Below are 20,187 nucleotides of genomic sequence, written 5' to 3' on the forward strand. Positions count from 1 at the left end.
AATTCATGACACCTACTTAGTAGGGTCTAGACTTGTAGCCCGACTAGTCCTAAAGTAGGCCTTGGTATAGCCTCTTTGTCCTATTTCCTTTTCTGTTGTTCTGTCTTAACTTCAATCACATTGTGGTGCAATGCATGTCCCTCTAGTGTGTTATGTGATGGTGACTCCCCAAGCTAACTGTGACTGGATACTTTTACTCATCCCCATCTTCACACTTGATTTGACTGGCATCAATGTCAATGATTGGCTTAACAATTTGATATAACTTAGATTTCTGATTTTATAAAATCAATTTTCCCTTAATGAAAAACTAAATCCTCTCCTCATATCTTAAAATAGTAGTCTGTTCAATTTGAACACTGAGAGTCCATTTGGTTGTTGTAGGAATAGGAAATTAGGAATATATTTTCTATTTTCTGTTTGGTAAGATAGGGAATATGAATATGTACTCTCATTTTAATCCTAAAATGAGCTTATGTCCATTCCAAAAAATAGTTGTTATTAGAATAGCCATTTCTATTTTCAATATGCAATCCTAATCTCAATTCCCACGAAGACTCGAGAATAATCTACCCACATTCTATGACACTGTTCAGCTCAAAAAGCAATGCCTGTTGCTACGTCCAAATATCATGACCATGTACAAGAAAATCACTATGCCTGAGTTTGTGTATCAATAGGGCAATAGAATAATAATTCAGCCCATGGGTTGGCGTTAATTCCGGTGCATAGAAGTTGAGAGAAAGTTGTTTGGATTGTTAGTGCACTATTTCGTACACTAGTTATCCCGTCCAATTCAGGCAAAATTTAGGGATTTTCCGTCCTTGAGCACAGATACCATTCATGACTTACTCTCAAATAAATAGACTCCCAACTTCTCCGGAATGAATTTAACCTTTACGAGTGTTTTATCTATGGAAATGATCGTATGATGGTCATTCCTTCATACGAGGAATACTTGTCGCGTACTTCAATGCTTGTGTTGTCAACAACATTCAATGTTTGCGTGCTTTTCAGTGCATTCAAAATGTGAGGACTCAAAGTTTGGGAGATTGTGATGTCAGACTGCTTTTATTATTTCTATTGATAAGATAGCGATAGATAAGTAGGACATGATTTCCACAGCTAGTCAAATTGTGATGTGAATATCAGGATTTAACTGTGTGATTTTGAGTTAAACTCGATGACCCATGTTTCATGAGTAGTGATTCAACATGAATCCATCTCTCATGAGAATAAATGGAACACTTAGCACTCATTGGATCTAGGTGATGCTCACAGAGGTGAAGCACTGGGACTTCCCGGGAGGTTACCCATCCCAGTACTACTCCAGCCTGAGCGCGCTTAACTATGGAGTTTCCTCCACAGTTAAACCCAAAGCTTGCAACCCCATTTGCAAAACCTTCACCAAGTGTTGCGCCTTATGAACCATTCATTAGAAAGCCCCTTAAGCTCATCAATTGATAAGTAGGACATGATTTCCACAGCTAGTCAAATTGTGATGTGAATATCAGGATTTAACTGTGTGATTTTGAGTCAAACTCGATGACCCATGTTTCATGAGTAGTGATTCAACATGAATCCATCTCTCATGAGAATAAATGGAACACTTAGCACTCATTGGATCTAGGTGATGCTCACAGAGGTGAAGCACCGGGACTTCCCGGGAGGTCACCCATCCCAGTACTACTCCAGCCTGAGCGCGCTTAACTATGGAGTTTCCTCCACAGTTAAACCCAAAGCTTGCAACCCCATTTGCAAAACCTTCACCAAGTGTTGCGCCTTATGAACCATTCATTAGAAAGCCCCTTAAGCTCATCAATTGATAAGTAGGACATGATTTCCACAGCTAGTCAAATTGTGATGTGAATATCAGGATTTAACTGTGTGATTTTGAGTCAAACTCGATGACCCATGTTTCATGAGTAGTGATTCAACATGAATCCATCTCTCATGAGAATAAATGGAACACTTAGCACTCATTGGATCTAGGTGATGCTCACAGAGGTGAAGCACCGGGACTTCCCGGGAGGTCACCCATCCCAGTACTACTCCAGCCTGAGCGCGCTTAACTATGGAGTTTCCTCCACAGTTAAACCCAAAGCTTGCAACCCCATTTGCAAAACCTTCACCAAGTGTTGCGCCTTATGAACCATTCATTAGAAAGCCCCTTAAGCTCATCAATTGATAAGTAGGACATGATTTCCACAGCTAGTCAAATTGTGATGTGAATATCAGGATTTAACTGTGTGATTTTGAGTCAAACTCGATGACCCATGTTTCATGAGTAGTGATTCAACATGAATCCATCTCTCATGAGAATAAATGGAACACTTAGCACTCATTGGATCTAGGTGATGCTCACAGAGGTGAAGCACCGGGACTTCCCGGGAGGTCACCCATCCCAGTACTACTCCAACTTGAGCGCGCTTAACTATGGAGTTTCCTCCACAGTTAAACCCAAAGCTTGCAACCCCATTTGCAAAACTTTCACCAAGTGTTGCGCCTTATGAACCATTCATTAGAAAGCCCCTTAAGCTCATCAATTGATAAGTAGGACATGATTTCCACAGCTAGTCAAATTGTGATGTGAATATCAGGATTTAACTGTGTGATTTTGAGTCAAACTCGATGACCCATGTTTCATGAGTAGTGATTCAACATGAATCCATCTCTCATGAGAATAAATGGAACACTTAGCACTCATTGGATCTAGGTGATGCTCACAGAGGTGAAGCACCAGGACTTCCCGGGAGGTCACCCATCCCAGTACTACTCCAGCCTGAGCGCGCTTAACTATGGAGTTTCCTCCACAGTTAAACCCAAAGCTTGCAACCCCATTTGCAAAACCTTCACCAAGTGTTGCGCCTTATGAACCATTCATTAGAAAGCCCCTTAAGCTCATCAATTGATAAGTAGGACATGATTTCCACAGCTAGTCAAATTGTGATGTGAATATCAGGATTTAACTGTGTGATTTTGAGTCAAACTCGATGACCCATGTTTCATGAGTAGTGATTCAACATGAATCCATCTCTCATGAGAATAAATGGAACACTTAGCACTCATTGGATCTAGGTGATGCTCACAGAGGTGAAGCACCGGGACTTCCCGGGAGGTCACCCATCCCAGTACTACTCCAGCCTGAGCGCGCTTAACTATGGAGTTTCCTCCACAGTTAAACCCAAAGCTTGCAACCCCATTTGCAAAACCTTCACCAAGTGTTGCGCCTTATGAACCATTCATTAGAAAGCCCCTTAAGCTCATCAATTGATAAGTAGGACATGATTTCCACAGCTAGTCAAATTGTGATGTGAATATCAGGATTTAACTGTGTGATTTTGAGTCAAACTCGATGACCCATGTTTCATGAGTAGTGATTCAACATGAATCCATCTCTCATGAGAATAAATGGAACACTTAGCACTCATTGGATCTAGGTGATGCTCACAGAGGTGAAGCACCGGGACTTCCCGGGAGGTCACCCATCCCAGTACTACTCCAGCCTGAGCGCGCTTAACTATGGAGTTTCCTCCACAGTTAAACCCAAAGCTTGCAACCCCATTTGCAAAACCTTCACCAAGTGTTGCGCCTTATGAACCATTCATTAGAAAGCCCCTTAAGCTCATCAATTGATAAGTAGGACATGATTTCCACAGCTAGTCAAATTGTGATGTGAATATCAGGATTTAACTGTGTGATTTTGAGTCAAACTCGATGACCCATGTTTCATGAGTAGTGATTCAACATGAATCCATCTCTCATGAGAATAAATGGAACACTTAGCACTCATTGGATCTAGGTGATGCTCACAGAGGTGAAGCACCGGGACTTCCCGGGAGGTCACCCATCCCAGTACTACTCCAGCCTGAGCGCGCTTAACTATGGAGTTTCCTCCACAGTTAAACCCAAAGCTTGCAACCCCATTTGCAAAACCTTCACCAAGTGTTGCGCCTTATGAACCATTCATTAGAAAGCCCCTTAAGCTCATCAATTGATAAGTAGGACATGATTTCCACAGCTAGTCAAATTGTGATGTGAATATCAGGATTTAACTGTGTGATTTTGAGTCAAACTCGATGACCCATGTTTCATGAGTAGTGATTCAACATGAATCCATCTCTCATGAGAATAAATGGAACACTTAGCACTCATTGGATCTAGGTGATGCTCACAGAGGTGAAGCACCGGGACTTCCCGGGAGGTCACCCATCCCAGTACTACTCCAGCCTGAGCGCGCTTAACTATGGAGTTTCCTCCACAGTTAAACCCAAAGCTTGCAACCCCATTTGCAAAACCTTCACCAAGTGTTGCGCCTTATGAACCATTCATTAGAAAGCCCCTTAAGCTCATCAATTGATAAGTAGGACATGATTTCCACAGCTAGTCAAATTGTGATGTGAATATCAGGATTTAACTGTGTGATTTTGAGTCAAACTCGATGACCCATGTTTCATGAGTAGTGATTCAACATGAATGGGTGACCTCCCGGGAAGTCCCGGTGCTTCACCTCTGTGAGCATCACCTAGATCCAATGAGTGCTAAGTGTTCCATTTATTCTCATGAGAGATGGATTCATGTTGAATCACTACTCATGAAACATGGGTCATCGAGTTTGACTCAAAATCACACAGTTAAATCCTGATATTCACATCACAATTTGACTAGCTGTGGAAATCATGTCCTACTTATCAATTGATGAGCTTAAGGGGCTTTCTAATGAATGGTTCATAAGGCGCAACACTTGGTGAAGGTTTTGCAAATGGGGTTGCAAGCTTTGGGTTTAACTGTGGAGGAAACTCCATAGTTAAGCGCGCTCAGGCTGGAGTAGTACTGGGATGGGTGACCTCCCGGGAAGTCCCGGTGCTTCACCTCTGTGAGCATCACCTAGATCCAATGAGTGCTAAGTGTTCCATTTATTCTCATGAGAGATGGATTCATGTTGAATCACTACTCATGAAACATGGGTCATCGAGTTTGACTCAAAATCACACAGTTAAATCCTGATATTCACATCACAAGATAGCGATAATTCTGGGGCACTGAATGCAAGACGGTCATTATCTAGTTAATAATCCAAGCATACTTATTTTCTCCGAGTTTGATTTTGCCTGTTCAAATGACTACGATAATCTCTACGGGACTCATAAATTTTAAGGAAGTCTTGTGCTTTCATGTTGACGACATCGACTGTTTTGTTCTATGAATTCACTGTGAAATCTTTCACTAATCGCTTGGAAATAAAAAGGATTATAAAGTTGTAGATAGTTTGACCGACATTTGTTTCAAAAGATTACGTCCAGATCAGATGGATCAACGGCCGATATTATGCCAACATTATGAGCCAGAGGGGAGCTGAGGGGATCAGCATGGAGTTCAGATTATGCCGCATTAGTTATCTGGTTCCTGTCAAGAGGTGCGAGGAAAGCAAACTCTGATGACCCAAGTTTGAGAGGAAGCATGATAATAGAGAATCAGATACCCCTAATGTAGAGTCTGTTGCTCTTACAGTTTATGTTGTATTATTAACAAAAGAGACTGCAAAAAGAATTGAGGAGGAGACGCTTATAATACACAAGAAGTATTGATAGTCTATATTGATAGTCTATTTTTAGATTTTGCCATCACACCAAAAGTATGTACTGGGGTTGAACAGGGATCTCATCGGGATGTAGTCACTATGTGAACACCCTCTCCCCCCACACATACGATAGAGTCAGATACAACCACGTATCATGTGGAATTTCTGCATTGCATACCACGTTGAGGGTCAAAGGGCTTGAGGGACTCAAACCAATGACATGTGATCTGATACCATGTAGATTTTTCCATAACACAAAAAGTATGTAGTGGTGGTGGAGAGGGATCTTATTGAGATGATATAGATGCTACACCATCATCATGACTATTGTGATCTTGATAAGTCTTTTGTTGTGTTTTTGAAGTACAACGTAGTAGCCAAAAGGAAGAGGGGCTGACCCCAAAGTACAAAAAGACTGAAAAGTCAGTCAAAGGTTACCTCCCAATCATCTAACCAATACCAAATTTAAACTTCAAAAAAAAAAAAATATTCAGAGCCAAATTAACAATACCATCAGTCTTGAAACTAGCAGAAAGAAAAAACTGAAAAACATTCCAACAACATAGAAATAACTTATTGCTATCAGTCCTACATATCAACATAAACATATAATGTAAAATGTTGTAGGGTATCTAGTTCATAGCAAACAACAAAATAAAAAAGAAAAAAGAAAAAAATCAAACCTAGGGCTAGCGACCCTCCTTCTTTCCAGGATCCTCATCCTTCTTCTCCTTAGGTTCATCCTTGTTCATGTCCTCCCCCTCCACTTTGACAAGTTTGTCCAGGAGCGTTTTTAACTAGTCATTCGGCAGAAAGCCATAAATGGAATGGGTAGTCTTACTCTCCTTGCCCAGGTCCTTCACATCCTTATTCACCTACAAAAATTAAAGGGTGCTGGCTGCAAAATGCATGACTTTGGTAGAGAATTCCACTAGTGTTTTTTTGGCAGATACCAATATGATTGTCTTCCAGATCCCTCATTGACTACTCCATCCTATCTAGTCTAGCCTTGCTGTGGCTTTGGTTGTGGCTATGCTTTCTTTTCCCTCCACCTTTAGGAGTATCTTTCCTGGGGGAGGTGATGTCTTCCCCCCATGCTTCTTGCCGAGGTAGCTTCGAGGGTGTCAAAAATGTGAGAGGGGCTAGGGGGACTTGGGATAGGCTTTGTGTCTCAAGGAAGTCTCTTCCTTTTGATAAGTTTAATATCACTCTTGGTAGATTCAGAGTTGGAATCATGCTTGGGTTGGGGGGCAAGATTGATTTTTTTTCAGTTGGAGGCATTTTCTTGTTCTCCGGGCATTCTGCTTACTCTTCCTAGTGTTTGTATCCAAATAAATGAGGCTAATTTTAACCTCAGGGGCAAGGGTTTTCTTAGTTTTTTTGTGGCTAGGGCTTGGGCTAGGGTGCAAGGAGACTTGGGGAGTGACAAAAGCCAACAAGTTGACTAGGAGCGGTGGGTTTTGGGCAAGATGGTAGATATACAATTTTTTCATGAACCCCTGATGGATGAGATAAACTGTTTTACCCTCCTCTTTTTTCCTCCTAGCCTATAGATACAATCTTCCATAGAATGCAACAAAAGAAACAAAAAAATAAAATATGATCTTGGTTTTTGAAGTGGTTAAGAATGGGAAAATGGTAATAATAAAGTACCTGAAACTAATCCTCGAGGGTAATGTATCCCATAATAGGATAGCAGATGACATCACAGGGTCTAGGAAGGTCTTCATTTGAAAACCCACCACACATTTGCACTGGTTCCTCCTTAAACTTAAAAAAAATTTGCAAACTGGTTTCCTCATTTACATTGGCCTACTTGTGCTAGTTCTTACCTATAGAACAAACCTTCCAGCCTTCACAATGAATTCCTCTATGATTTTAAAATCCATCCCATTGATTGCCACTTTCTTGTTATTCCACAAATTAAAGAATTGCATTGAGATGTTCTCATCATGTTTCATCATCTCTTCCATAAATGGTAATAAGCCACCCTATTGCAGATAAATCATCACAACTTCGCTCTTATGAATGCAAGCCTCCACTCCCACAAGTTCAATATGATCACTAGTGCCATGTCATCACCCATTTTGACTACCAACTCCTCAGGAGTTCTTGACATAGCCTTGTTGCAGGTTTGGTAGTTACTGAAGATTAAATAATTTGCACCCAAGATTAAAAGGAAAAGGTAGTGAAAAACCATCATAAGTCCATAAGGTTCTCGAAAACCAAAAAATCACCCTCAGTGGCATGTGTTAATAGTCCCTTTCAATCCATAAATGACTGTTGCTAGCTATAGTTAGAGTGGGAATTTAATAAAATGTCTTTTTTTATCATCTTTTGTTAGTTTTTTACATCTCAAAAAATCCACCCTCTTTGTCCTTTTTTGGCAATACTTAAAGGTCACAAAAATCAACTCATTAAGGCAAACCCTCATACAATCTTGCCAAACAATCCCTTAATGAAGAGCCTTACCATCCCGCCCATGTGAATAATTGAAGGCCTACCACCTATTGTGATGATTCATATGGCTTTATTGTAAGTGCACTCCCTTTCCATCATAACTTGAGTTGATGATGAAAACTATCTGACTTCCTCCCATTCAATTAACCACATGACATTATGATCAAATTTTGCCAGCTCATCTAGCACACCACTCCCTTCATAATATATGTGATCCACATGGATCTCATGGAACTCTTTCATTAACTTGCAGATTTCATCAATTATCACTTTAATTGACCAGTTGGTTCGACCCTCTCCCTTAACAACATTAATAATTAACATTGAGTCCCCTTGAATGGAAATCTTGTTAATTCCACGTGTTCTCTCAATTCTCAAACCCCACATAAGTGCCAAGGCTTTCACTTCATTGTTTGAGCTCCCTTTGCAGTTTCTAGTATAGGCAACCACCAAATTTCCCATACTATTGCAAAAGACACCTCCCATCGCAGTACTGCCCATCATAGCTAAACCATCAAAATTGAGTTTAATCCAGGACTCAGGGGGAGGGTGCCACACCGTCGTCTTTCTAGCCATAGCTTTGGAATTGTCAAATTGTGCCACTATTGGGCCTACATCCCAAGCAAAAGCTCAGTTCATGTCAAGTTTTCCTGAGGGGTTAGGGGGGCTTCCATCCAACTGCATTCTTTTAGAAGTTTGATAACCTGCTAGGCCACCTTTGAACTGGTAGTAGTTCGTTCCTTGAAAATTCTATTGTTCTACTCCTTCTAGATTTATCCATGATACATACAAGGGAAGTATAGACCATAAGTTTTTAAGGTAAGGGTGGGTCGACAGACTGTCCCAGTGAGCAAATTGTTGCAACTCTCCATCAACAAACCATTGGACCTCCCATAAGGAAAGGACATCCCTCCACACTTCCATGGAAAAAGGGTAGTGGATAAGAATGTGTGGAATAGATTCAACATCCTAGAGACATAAAATGCAATAGTTAGCAAGTTGACACCCTCTTCTTTTGACTTTATCCATAGTGAGGATAGACCGATGCAAAGCCATCCACTAGAAGAAGTTTATCTTTGGTAGGATCCAAGGGTGCTAGACCTTTCTCCAATCTCCTTGGGCCATCTCCCCCTTGAGACAACAGAGATAAGTCAACTCCATTGTCAAATCACCTAAGAGGGTAAGTTTCCAAACCAAAGAGTCCTCCACCAGGGTGAGGGGGATCCTATAATTATGAAGAAGGTCTTGCAGTTCCAAGGCAAGGCCTATCTCTGTAGGCTCCTAGTTCTAGAATTTAATCCATTGTCAGTCTGGAGTGATAAAGCTTTGAGTCAAAGAGCCATACAATCTAGTACAAATCTCACGTAGAGGTAGGAACTTAGTGTGCACGAGTGGGTTGTCTTGGAGCCATTGATCTTCTCAGAAATCAATTGAGTTTCCATTCCCCATGATCCAATGACGACCCATGTTCAAGATTTTTTGGGTGTTAACCACATTGTTTCATATTTTGGAACCCTTGGGGAGAGCATATGCCCAAAGGAAGTGATGCAAAGAAAACCCTCCAAGGTACTTAGCCCTCACAATGTTGCACCAATTACCCTAAGAATTCACCAATTTCCAACCAATTTTAGTTAGGAGGGCCTTATTTATATGTCCTATTCTTCTTATATCCAATCCTCCAAGGGCTTTAGGATGATAGAATTTCTCCCAACTCACAAAGCTCATCCTAGACTTCTCTTCAGTGCTAGACTATAAAAAATTATGTTGGATTTTCTTAAGAATGTCTCTAAATCTACCCCAAATTTTAAAAATGGTGAGAAAATACACTCAGATACCTTGCAAGGAGGCTGAAAGAAGTTGGATTTTCCCCAAGTTACTTAGAATTTTACCTTTCCAGCCTGCCATCTTTCTTTGGAAGTGTTCAACCAAACCATTCCAATATTGATTAGGGACTTCTTTAATTGTGAGTAGGAGACTGAGATAAGTGTCCGAGAGAGACGCCTCCTGGCAACCAAGAATTCCAATCATATTTTCTCTCAAATTGGCAACAATGTTAAAGAAATACACTTTTCTTTTCTAGTAATTTATGCATTGACCGAGACCAACGCATGCTGATTTGGGGTGTCTTTCCACTCTCTGGCTTCATGGATAGAGGAGATACCAAATAAGAATGTATCATCCACAAACTGTTGGATAATTTGTGGGGTCATAGGGAAGCATGTTTAATACCTTGAACTCTGCCAAAGTTAGTCAAAGAGACTAAATCTTTGCTTAAAACCTCTGCCACAATGATGAATAGGTAAAGAGGTAGGGGGTCACCTTGATGTAGACCTTGGGAAGAAGAGAAGAATTTTCTAGGAGCTCCATTAATAAGCACCGAAAAAATAACATAGGTCACTACATTTTTTATAATTCTAGTAACATTCTCATTAAATCCAAGCTTAGAGAGAATAGAAAAGAGAAATTCCCTCCTAGCTTTATCACAAGCTTTGGAAATATCTAGTTTAAGGGCCATACCTGGGTTCTTGCTCCTTTCTATAAAATGAATTACCTCATGAGTGGTTATTACTATGTCAAGAATCTACCTCCTTGACACAAAACCATTCTGGTAGGGGCCTATGAACTTATTAAAAAGGGCCTTGATATGATTTACCATGACCTTGGCAAGAACTTTATAAATTGTGTTGCAAAGGCTAATCGGTCTGAAATCTTCCAGTCATCTACAGTCCTTCATCTTAGGCATAAGAACAATGAAAGTCTGATTGAGTTCCTTCAATAGTTTACCCATTCTAACAAAGTCTTTAGCAGCATGGATCACATCATACTTGATAATGTCCCAGAATTCTTGAAACAAATTTGGAGGAAACCCATTAGGACTAGGGGCTTTGTACTGATTCATACTGAAAAATGCTTTTTTGACTTCCTCCTCCTTGACCTTACTAGTCATGTCCTCATTCATCTAGTCATTAACCACAAACTGAAATGGCCTCAACATATCACTTTGCAAATTACTGTTGACCTAGTTAGCCGAGGGGTTATACATTTCTTGGAAATAGGAATTGGCTTTACCTTCTATCTCTTCCACTTTGGTTACTTCCTAACCACTATCATCTAGCAATAATATTTTATTATGTTGCATAAGGCATAAAAAATATTAGAATGAAAATTGAAAAGTGTGGAATTTGGTACATCAACTTCTATTGCAGTTACTTTTTCTAGGTTTATCACTACTTCCCCTACTCTAGCTCCAACCACTTTTCCATCAACATCAAGGGAAATGATTTTATACAAACCATTTGTTTAGTGAAGATGAACTAGCTTACACTGTAGATCCTACAAAGGCTCAAAGTTTACAACAAAAAATGCTCAGTTGTAAAGACATATGAAATATTCTAAAGAAGAGTTAGCAAAGAAGCAAAGAGAGCTTGTGACAATGGTTTTGAATCATTTGAATAACAAGGTTGATATAAATCTAGCACATATTCATGAATTGTATTCACTCCTCTTCTCTACTACTAGAAATTTTTCTAATGATAGAGAAAGAGTTACTTAGGTACAATGGACAAATGGTTGAGGAGGGTGGGTGATTTGAAAACTATGATGATTTCCTTCAAGTTCCATTAAGAGAGAACCCAATATTTGCAACCAACTTCAGCTCTAGTTAGAGAAATGCATGAGTTTCAGTTGCTTCCAAAGGGGATTAAAAGAAAAGGTAGAGAATTATTGGTGGGGTTTAGTGAATTAGTGATACCTCACTTACTAAGATCACCAATGAGGATGGGAATGTGAAGCCTTTAAATGCATGGATGAATGAAGCAAATCAAGCAATAAATGATAAGCTAGGAGCTATATGTGATGATTTGAACAATAAGGGCATGTTTGTTTACTGGAATTGAACCAAAATTGGTAGGAACAAAATCTATAAAAAAATAAAAATACTCAATTTGGATTTGTCAAACCGGAATTGGAATATGATTTCTGAATTATGATTTTAGTCTAAAATGAGGATTTGCTAATTCCACCTCAAGAGGTGAAATTGGAATTGCCAATTGCAATTGGAACTAGAATTAAATCAAATTTTCATTTTTATTTTTGCCATTCAAAATTGAAACTCAATTTTGAATAAACAAATTCTAGCATCTAATAAAATTTGGATATATAAAAAAGAAACATTTTCTAATGCTAGTAGTGAAATGATCCCTTGGAGGATTTCATAGATAAGATTATTACTACCAATAATTGTTATGACATCTTTAAAAGGGAAGTGAATCAAGAATCATTTAAATACATTTCATACATGGAAAATTTTGATGAAATTGTTAATTGCCCAGATGTGGAATTTGATATATGTGCTTGCATCCACATTAGCTAGACTAGTAAGGTAGTGGATTTAGCCTTTAATTGTCAAGGTGGTCACTTATATATATATATATATATAATTTTCTCTTTGGCAAAGTTTTTTAATTCATGAGTACACCAAGGCATTTTCTAACAAAGAGGACAAGGTACAAAGATGCATAAGGAGATGCAGTTACAAAGAACTTGAAATTTTGTCTTATTCATGATGTGTTGTGACTAATTTTGTAATGAGGATGTGTGATTGTCAAATGAAAATATGACAAGTGTTATCTTTGGCCTGAAGCTTTTTCCTACCCTTGTTCTTATCAAAGGGTATTCGTGGTCATGAGAAAGGGTTCGAATTTTCTTTAATTGAAGTATTTTTTTTGAATGTGTCGGTCCAATTAGGTCATATATTGCCTAAACATTTTTTAAAATTTTACATAGCAATTACTATAGACCAGTGATATTTTTCTATGAATCTTAAGTGAATTCAAATATGTATGCCATTGTATACCTAGAGTAACTCTTATTAATGAGAATGAAAGAAATTATGGTTTATTTTCTCTCCTTATGTTGATCTTTTAAATTTTGATTTAACTTTATCAAAGATCTAGTTATTTTAGTGCATTGTTATGATCTATGCATGTGAATTCATAGTTTAGTTCAATGAATTAATTAAATTGCTTGAATATTCACTAAAAATTCACACTATTGCAAACTAAGGTTCCTGATAAGTAGTGTAGAATAAGAATTCTCTTGAAATGCCTTGTAATGCAATGGTTTTAGATCATAGAGTTCCTAGCCATTTAATTGTGTTGTTAAGTAAAAATGTATGTTAGTCTAGGAGAAATCCAATAGAAAGGTGTTGGTCTGAGCCATGAAGTTTACTTAGTTTATATTTGTTTAGTTCCATATCATTTCATGCAATATTTGAGAGAACTGGGGAGTCTACTTAAACTTTGTATGGTATACGTATTGAATATCAATAAATTCAGTCTCATACTCCAATTCAAGTTATAAATAAATGAATGAGTAGAAAATGTTCAATATCTCCTTAATTTGTGTTGAGCCTAGTATGAGTTATCTTCTTTAATGACTCTAGGTATTAATTTGGCACAAATATTATACAAGAATCATAGGATTACCATCCTTGGCATGGCAAAACCTTAAGTGCAAAAAGATTGAGTGTGCCTTGTTAGTTGGTCCAAGTCCATTTACCTATTGACCTAAAAGTTTGATTTTTTAAAGGTGATTTTATGGGTAGCTTCGTGTCATGTTTACATGAGTAAACCCTAATTGTAAGAACTAGAAAATTATTTTAGTCTGTAGGGTCCAAAATGGTTATCTCTAATGTTTTAGGAAAAATTGTTGAATTACACTTTCAAAGCATGCTCTTCTTGTAATACAATCTAATGAAACATCTAACAATATTATAAATCATAAGATAAGAACTACTTATAATGTGATACCCATCTTATCTCCAATTAAAGACTCGCTATGATATGTAAATACACATACTAAACATGTAACTCATTTAGCACATCTCATTTATGTGGTCAATAAGTTTTTTACTTTTTTCATTTTGTCAAACCTAGCTTTTGAAAGTCATAGATTTAAATCTAGATGTTTGATTGGCAAACAATTTGAAGTGCTATAAAGTGTTCAATTTTCTCCACTAACTTTTAAATCATTATGTTATTTAGCCACTTTTTCAACACAATTTAGAGCCTCAAATATTTATTTCAAATTCATTTATAGAAATTAAAAAATAGAAACTTAAATATCTTCTATAATTCTTACTTGAGAAGTAAAAAGAACAATATTAACTAACCTACATGCACATGCATATATATTGATGTGTGACTCATTCAAAAGACTTGAGCTCTTTCTTTATTAATAGAACCTAAAATAGTTGGATCAAATTTAACTAAGAGAGCTCAAAAATAAATGCCATGAATGTACCCTCATTACCTCATTGCTATGGTAATATGTAGACTACAAAAGACTCTAAAATGGGATCTCAAGTTGGGAGAGACAATGCTAAAAGTGACAAGCATATGGCTGAAAAAAATAGCCAAATTTAGATAGGAAGTAGTGAAAAATCTATGTTTTTACCAAATTAAACATTCTTAAACTTGGGTTCAATAACTGTTCTTAGATGCAACTATCATGACCATGTACAAGAAAATCTCCATGCTTGAATTTTGTACATCAGAAACAACTCTATAACTAGAATAATAATTCAGCCTTCACAGGCTAGTCATGTTAATTCTAATGTACAAAATGTAAGAGAAAGTTGTTCAAATTGATAGTCCACTATTTTGCACACAAGCTATCCCAGCCAATTTAGGCGAAATATAGGAGACTTCGATCTTTAGAACAGATACCATTCATTACTCGAATAAATAAACTCTCAACTTCTATGTATTGAATTTAGGCGAAACAACGCAATAGTGGTCCGAACTAATTTTGTGCATCTACAGTTCCTAATCTATATGTCAAAATCTTTGGATTTTTTCAGTGAATCTTCGCAGGTGAGTAAAGAGCTTAAAGCTAACCTTTCGGCTTTCCCACATTTACGGAGCCTTTTGTAGAACTCGTAGAGTGCAAGGTGGTCTAAAAGTGTCATTTACAAATGTTCCTTCAATACCCACCACTAAGAACCCCAATAGTTGTTATAGTATTTTTTGTACGATTGGACCAATCAGCAACCAAGAAAACTAAAATATGAAAAAAGCGATCAGCTATTAGTGTTCATGGTAATTTATTTTAGCATGTTTGTATGCAGATGCCAGAATTGTTTTAGGGAGAAATGTAATGGTTAACATAATGGCATTGCAACTTACTCTTATTTGTTTTAGAGAGAAATGTAATGGTTAACATGACGGCAATGCAACTTACTCTTATTTGGGTCAAACAAAGTATTATGGTCATTCCCCTTAACTCTTGGCATGCAAGGAATACTTGTCGAGTACCATCAGTGTGTGTTTCCCAAAAAGCATTCAATGTTTGTATGGTTTTCAGTGCTTTCAAAATGTGACGATTGAGAGTTTCAAAGATTTTGATGTCAGGCTGTCATTGATATTCCTGATATGATAGCGATAGTTCTGAGGCGCCCACTCGATGCAAGACGATCATGAGAATCAGTTAATGATCCAAATGTATTTCACCAACTAGGGTTTTCTTCATGTCTTATTTGTTCTTGTCAGTTGACAATGATTATCTGGTCTGCATGTAAGTCATAAATTCTGGTTGGGCATCACTGACAGTGAGGGAAGTCGTCGCCCACGCGCATGTCAGCACCCTGCTACGATTGAAACACAACTATTACTTAGTTGGCATCGTGTTTTCAGGTTGACAATTTATGAATTCAGTGTGCACTGCATGAATAATCTAGTCCTGAATGACTCTTGGAAGGAAAATGATGACAAAAGTTTCAGATTATTTAATTGAGATTTAAATGATCTAAGATTGGAAAAAATGGATGGAGATTACACGGGTATGGTATTAGTAGTATGCATGATTTGGATTAGTTATTAATGCTCGTGTGAGTTGGAATGAAATGCTGAGAGAGAACTCTTGTTTCTATTTTGGCAGGAGGCAATACGGATTTTTGTGGCTCTCATATAAGACAACTTCTCATAACATTTTCAGTGATTGTGAGGATATATTATAGAAATCTGCTACTGGTCAACTCTCTTGATGCAAATAGGATCATAAGTTTCCTAATGAGAGAAAATTCCAATTTTATGCTTGGTCAATGTGCAACCTCTTTGTGTATAATCTTTTTATTTGACTCTTTGCGTATAAGTTTCAGATTATTAAATGGAGATTTGAATGATCTAAGATTGAAAGAAATGGACGGAGATTACATGGGTATGATATTGGTGGTATGTATGATTTGGATTACTTATTAATGCTTGTATGAGTTGGAATGAAATGCTGAGAGAAAACTCTTGTTTCTCCTTTAGGAGGAGGCAATACAGTTTTTGATGAGGCAACTTCTCTGTAGACTTTTTAATGATTATGAAGATATATTATACAAGTTTGCTATTGGTCAATTCTCTTGATACAAATAGGGATCATAATTTTCCTAAATGAGGGAAAATATGGAGTAATTATGCTTGGTCAATGTGGAACTTCTTTATGTGTAACCTTTTTATTTGACTTCATTACATACAAGAATGTTTCACTTGAGATTATATAAGAAAATAAGATTTATGAGGTTTTCTCAAAGATAATTTTTGGTGGTAAATGATTGAATGTTTTCCTTTTTTTTTCTTTTTTTCTTGTGGTTTTGTAAGATTTGTAGAGGGAGTAAGTTTATTTGATGTCCACTTCTGGTTCATGATATTTCTCAGTTTATTTGATGTCTACCTATTGTTCATGATATTTCTCTACCTAAATTCTAGTCTAGCCCAGGTATAACAATTGTTCCTTTTGAGAACACATTTAGTTATGAATGTTAGCAACCTATTACGATTACATGAGTTTGTCAATACTACTCTGTTAGAGGATTTAAACTCTCCTTCTAGGAGGTACCTTGTTAAAAGATTTATAATATGGTTGCTACTAAAGCATGCCCAGTCAAGAGATTACAAATGATTACAATGGTAAGAAAACAATCAAAGATTGATCTAAACATATGGAACACCTTTTCCTGTAGATCTCCAGTGTATACCTTGAAGATCTCTAGATCATCTCTCATTATGTTGGCTTCCTTCGTGATATCTACTATATCACCTCACCATTTCTCTATTCTACTCTCTTTACAATTCAACAATCGGTAGTAGCTTGTCTATTATATTCTATTCTATTTTTGTAGAACACTTATTTTAACTCAACCTCTCTTCACTTTTCCACACTTCAATAATGAAGTTTTCAAACTATGTATGTTTTTACAATCATCTAGATTTCAAAACCCTAAAATATATTCCACCCAAAGTCGATGCATTCAAAATTTGAATCCCATGTCTAAGTTGTTCATAGAAAATTCATGACACCTATGTAATAGGGTCTAGACTTGTAGCCTTTCCAGCCCTATAGTAGGCCTAGGTATAACCTTTTTGTCCTATCTCTTTTCTCCCATTCTATCTGAACTTCAATCACATCATGTTGTTGTGCATGTCTCTCTAGTGTATCATAGGATGGTCACTCACCAAGCTAATTGTGACTAGATAATTTGCCTCATCCAAATGTCTACCAGAGGTTGTGAGATCGTATGCACATTACTTCTTGGTTGCCAATCATTGACAAGACCTTGGTGTGCTACATGTTTGCATCATTAGTTACATTTCTTAATGTCATTGAGAATTGTAGGTCTAACATAATAGTCTATCCACATTATAAGATTGAAATAGATTTTGTAAATACACATATCAATAAAGTATAGTTCAATATTGTAAAAAATGGGAGAAAAGGTCCACCAGTTGAACATGTTCCAATAAATATTATAGAACATGATTTATTAATGCCAAATATAATTGACTATATTCTAACAATATCTGTAGCCTTAAAGTTGTTAGTTTTTTTTTATTAAGCATTAAAAAAATTTTTTACAAGGGACTCGAAACCCCAATAGTCATTATGAAAAACATATTAAAATTTCAACAGATTAAACTATGATGGAAAAAAAATCAACACCCCCAGAAAACTAGCAACCCATCAAAACATCAGCAGCAAACTGAGACCAAGAACAACATAAAAACCAAATGATAGACCTAAGATGAAGACACAAAAAAATTAAAAGACTAGAAAAGTTGATAACTAACCTCCTCCTTCTTCTCCTTGATCTTTTCCACAATTTCTTTGACATCCTCTTTGATCAGCTCCACATACTTGGCCTTCATCTTCATAGTAGAAGATCTAGTTCTTTTCTTACTAAGAGACTTATTTGCACCCTTAGGTTCATCTAGGTCCAATACCAATAAATTGTCCATGTTCATGTCAATGTTACAGACAAGTTTTTTCATACTCTCCACCGATGCCTCCAAAAGTTTAGATATCAATTGTTGACCATGGTATTGGTAGTTCTCTCAAGGTTCTCAATTCTATTAACCAACCCTTGTAACAAAATAATTCTTCTTCTCAATGCCATTCTTAGCAACACCAATCTTAGGCCCCTCATTTAGCCTAGTCGCAACTTCCTCCATTTTAGCATTTGGAGCTTTGTTTTTAATATTGAAATTTTTTATGGAATTGAAAGTCCATTGCTCCATTCTAAAGGTACACATAGAAATAGCCTTTGCAGTTTGGGGAACACCTAGATAGGGATGAATATCCCCCCTTTTGAGATCATCCTTTAGGAGAATTCACAATAACCTCATTCAAATTGACCAAATTGGCAATTGGAAAATTCTTGTCTCTATTTTCCTTAGTTGCTTAAGGGGTAGCTTTAAGAAGCAAATTATCCAGTTCAATGAACACACCATGGGTAACATTTTCCTCAAAGGATTTGAAGCACGAAGCTTCTTTATCAAAATCCTCCTCTTCCTAACCAGTATCAATGTTTTTTATAGCCACATCCTCCTTTTTTTGCAAACTTTCCTTCCTTCCTCCGAATGAATTGAAACAGGGGAGGAGCATGTACTAAGTGGTCTGAATAAATTTTCAACCGACCCACTGGAATATTCACTCCTATCTTCATCCTTCATTTCCAAGCTATTTACATTTTCCTCACTAGCACCTTCAAAATCTGTCAACATTTCTTTATAATTCACACTCTTCTTGTTCTTTTTCACCAACTCCCTTTTCACTTTTCTCAACTCAACCATCAGCTGCTTACCTCTAACTTTACAACTACCAAGAGTTTTAGGATTTTCTCACTTTTAATAGGAACAAACAAAGAGAGTGTAGTGTCTGCCCCTAAGTCACATTTCAATCATCATTGCCAAACTCTTTTAGGCCAGTTTTATGTTTGATGATCAGTACTATTATTTTGGAGATTATCAGATGTTGTGTTACACTCAGTTTATTATATGATGAGATTACTTGGTACTCTATATTTCATGTATACATGATGATTATTCAGTATTTTTAGTTACTAATGATGTTTAGTTAGATGGTTTATTATCACATGTGTTTTCTTATGGATACTTACCCCATACTGCATGTGTATGGTGTGCGTGTTTTTTTTTTTTTATGTATGGTGTTTCTAATGTGGTTAAGGAAGGGAGTCATAGTCACTTGCTAGTTGGGATCTACATGATGCACCACTTCCTGTCATTGCTTGTTTAACTTAGAATATTATGTCTGTACATGCGTGGATTTTATGCAGGTTGCAGGTACCAGGTATCGACTTCCCTGAATTGCCAGGATGAGTGTACCCTATTGCATTATCTCAATGGTAAGAGAGGGGAGATAAATCTTAAGTCCAAATCCTAAACCCTCCAAGCTATTTGTCCTAATTAAAAATTAGGACAAGAATCTAAGTCAAGTATCCTCTGAATGCGTCAGATGACGTTAATTCGTGATTATAACCCTTTGTTTGATTTAGTATGTGTTTTGCTATGATGGGTTTTTGTATGTTGTTTATGAGTCCTTGGTGTATTTTCTATTAATTAAGTCTGATTAAAAGGTTAAATTAATGATTTAATTTAATGAAAAATTAATATGATATTTTTAATATTTAATTAATTGAGAAATTAATTAAATAAAAGAATTAAATTTGGAGATAAAAGTTTAAGGATAAATTTAGAACGTGATAATATTTATTTAATTTACTAATAATATATTTAGAGTTTATTTTTAAATAAATGCTATATATTATTTAAGTTAACTAAATATTTTATCAATTAAGTTTCTAA

Source organism: Cupressus sempervirens, chromosome 5 (genome assembly GCF_028749045.1).
Source record: "Cupressus sempervirens isolate cs-2001-9-10 chromosome 5, ASM2874904v1, whole genome shotgun sequence".
NCBI lineage: Eukaryota > Viridiplantae > Streptophyta > Pinopsida > Cupressales > Cupressaceae > Cupressus > Cupressus sempervirens.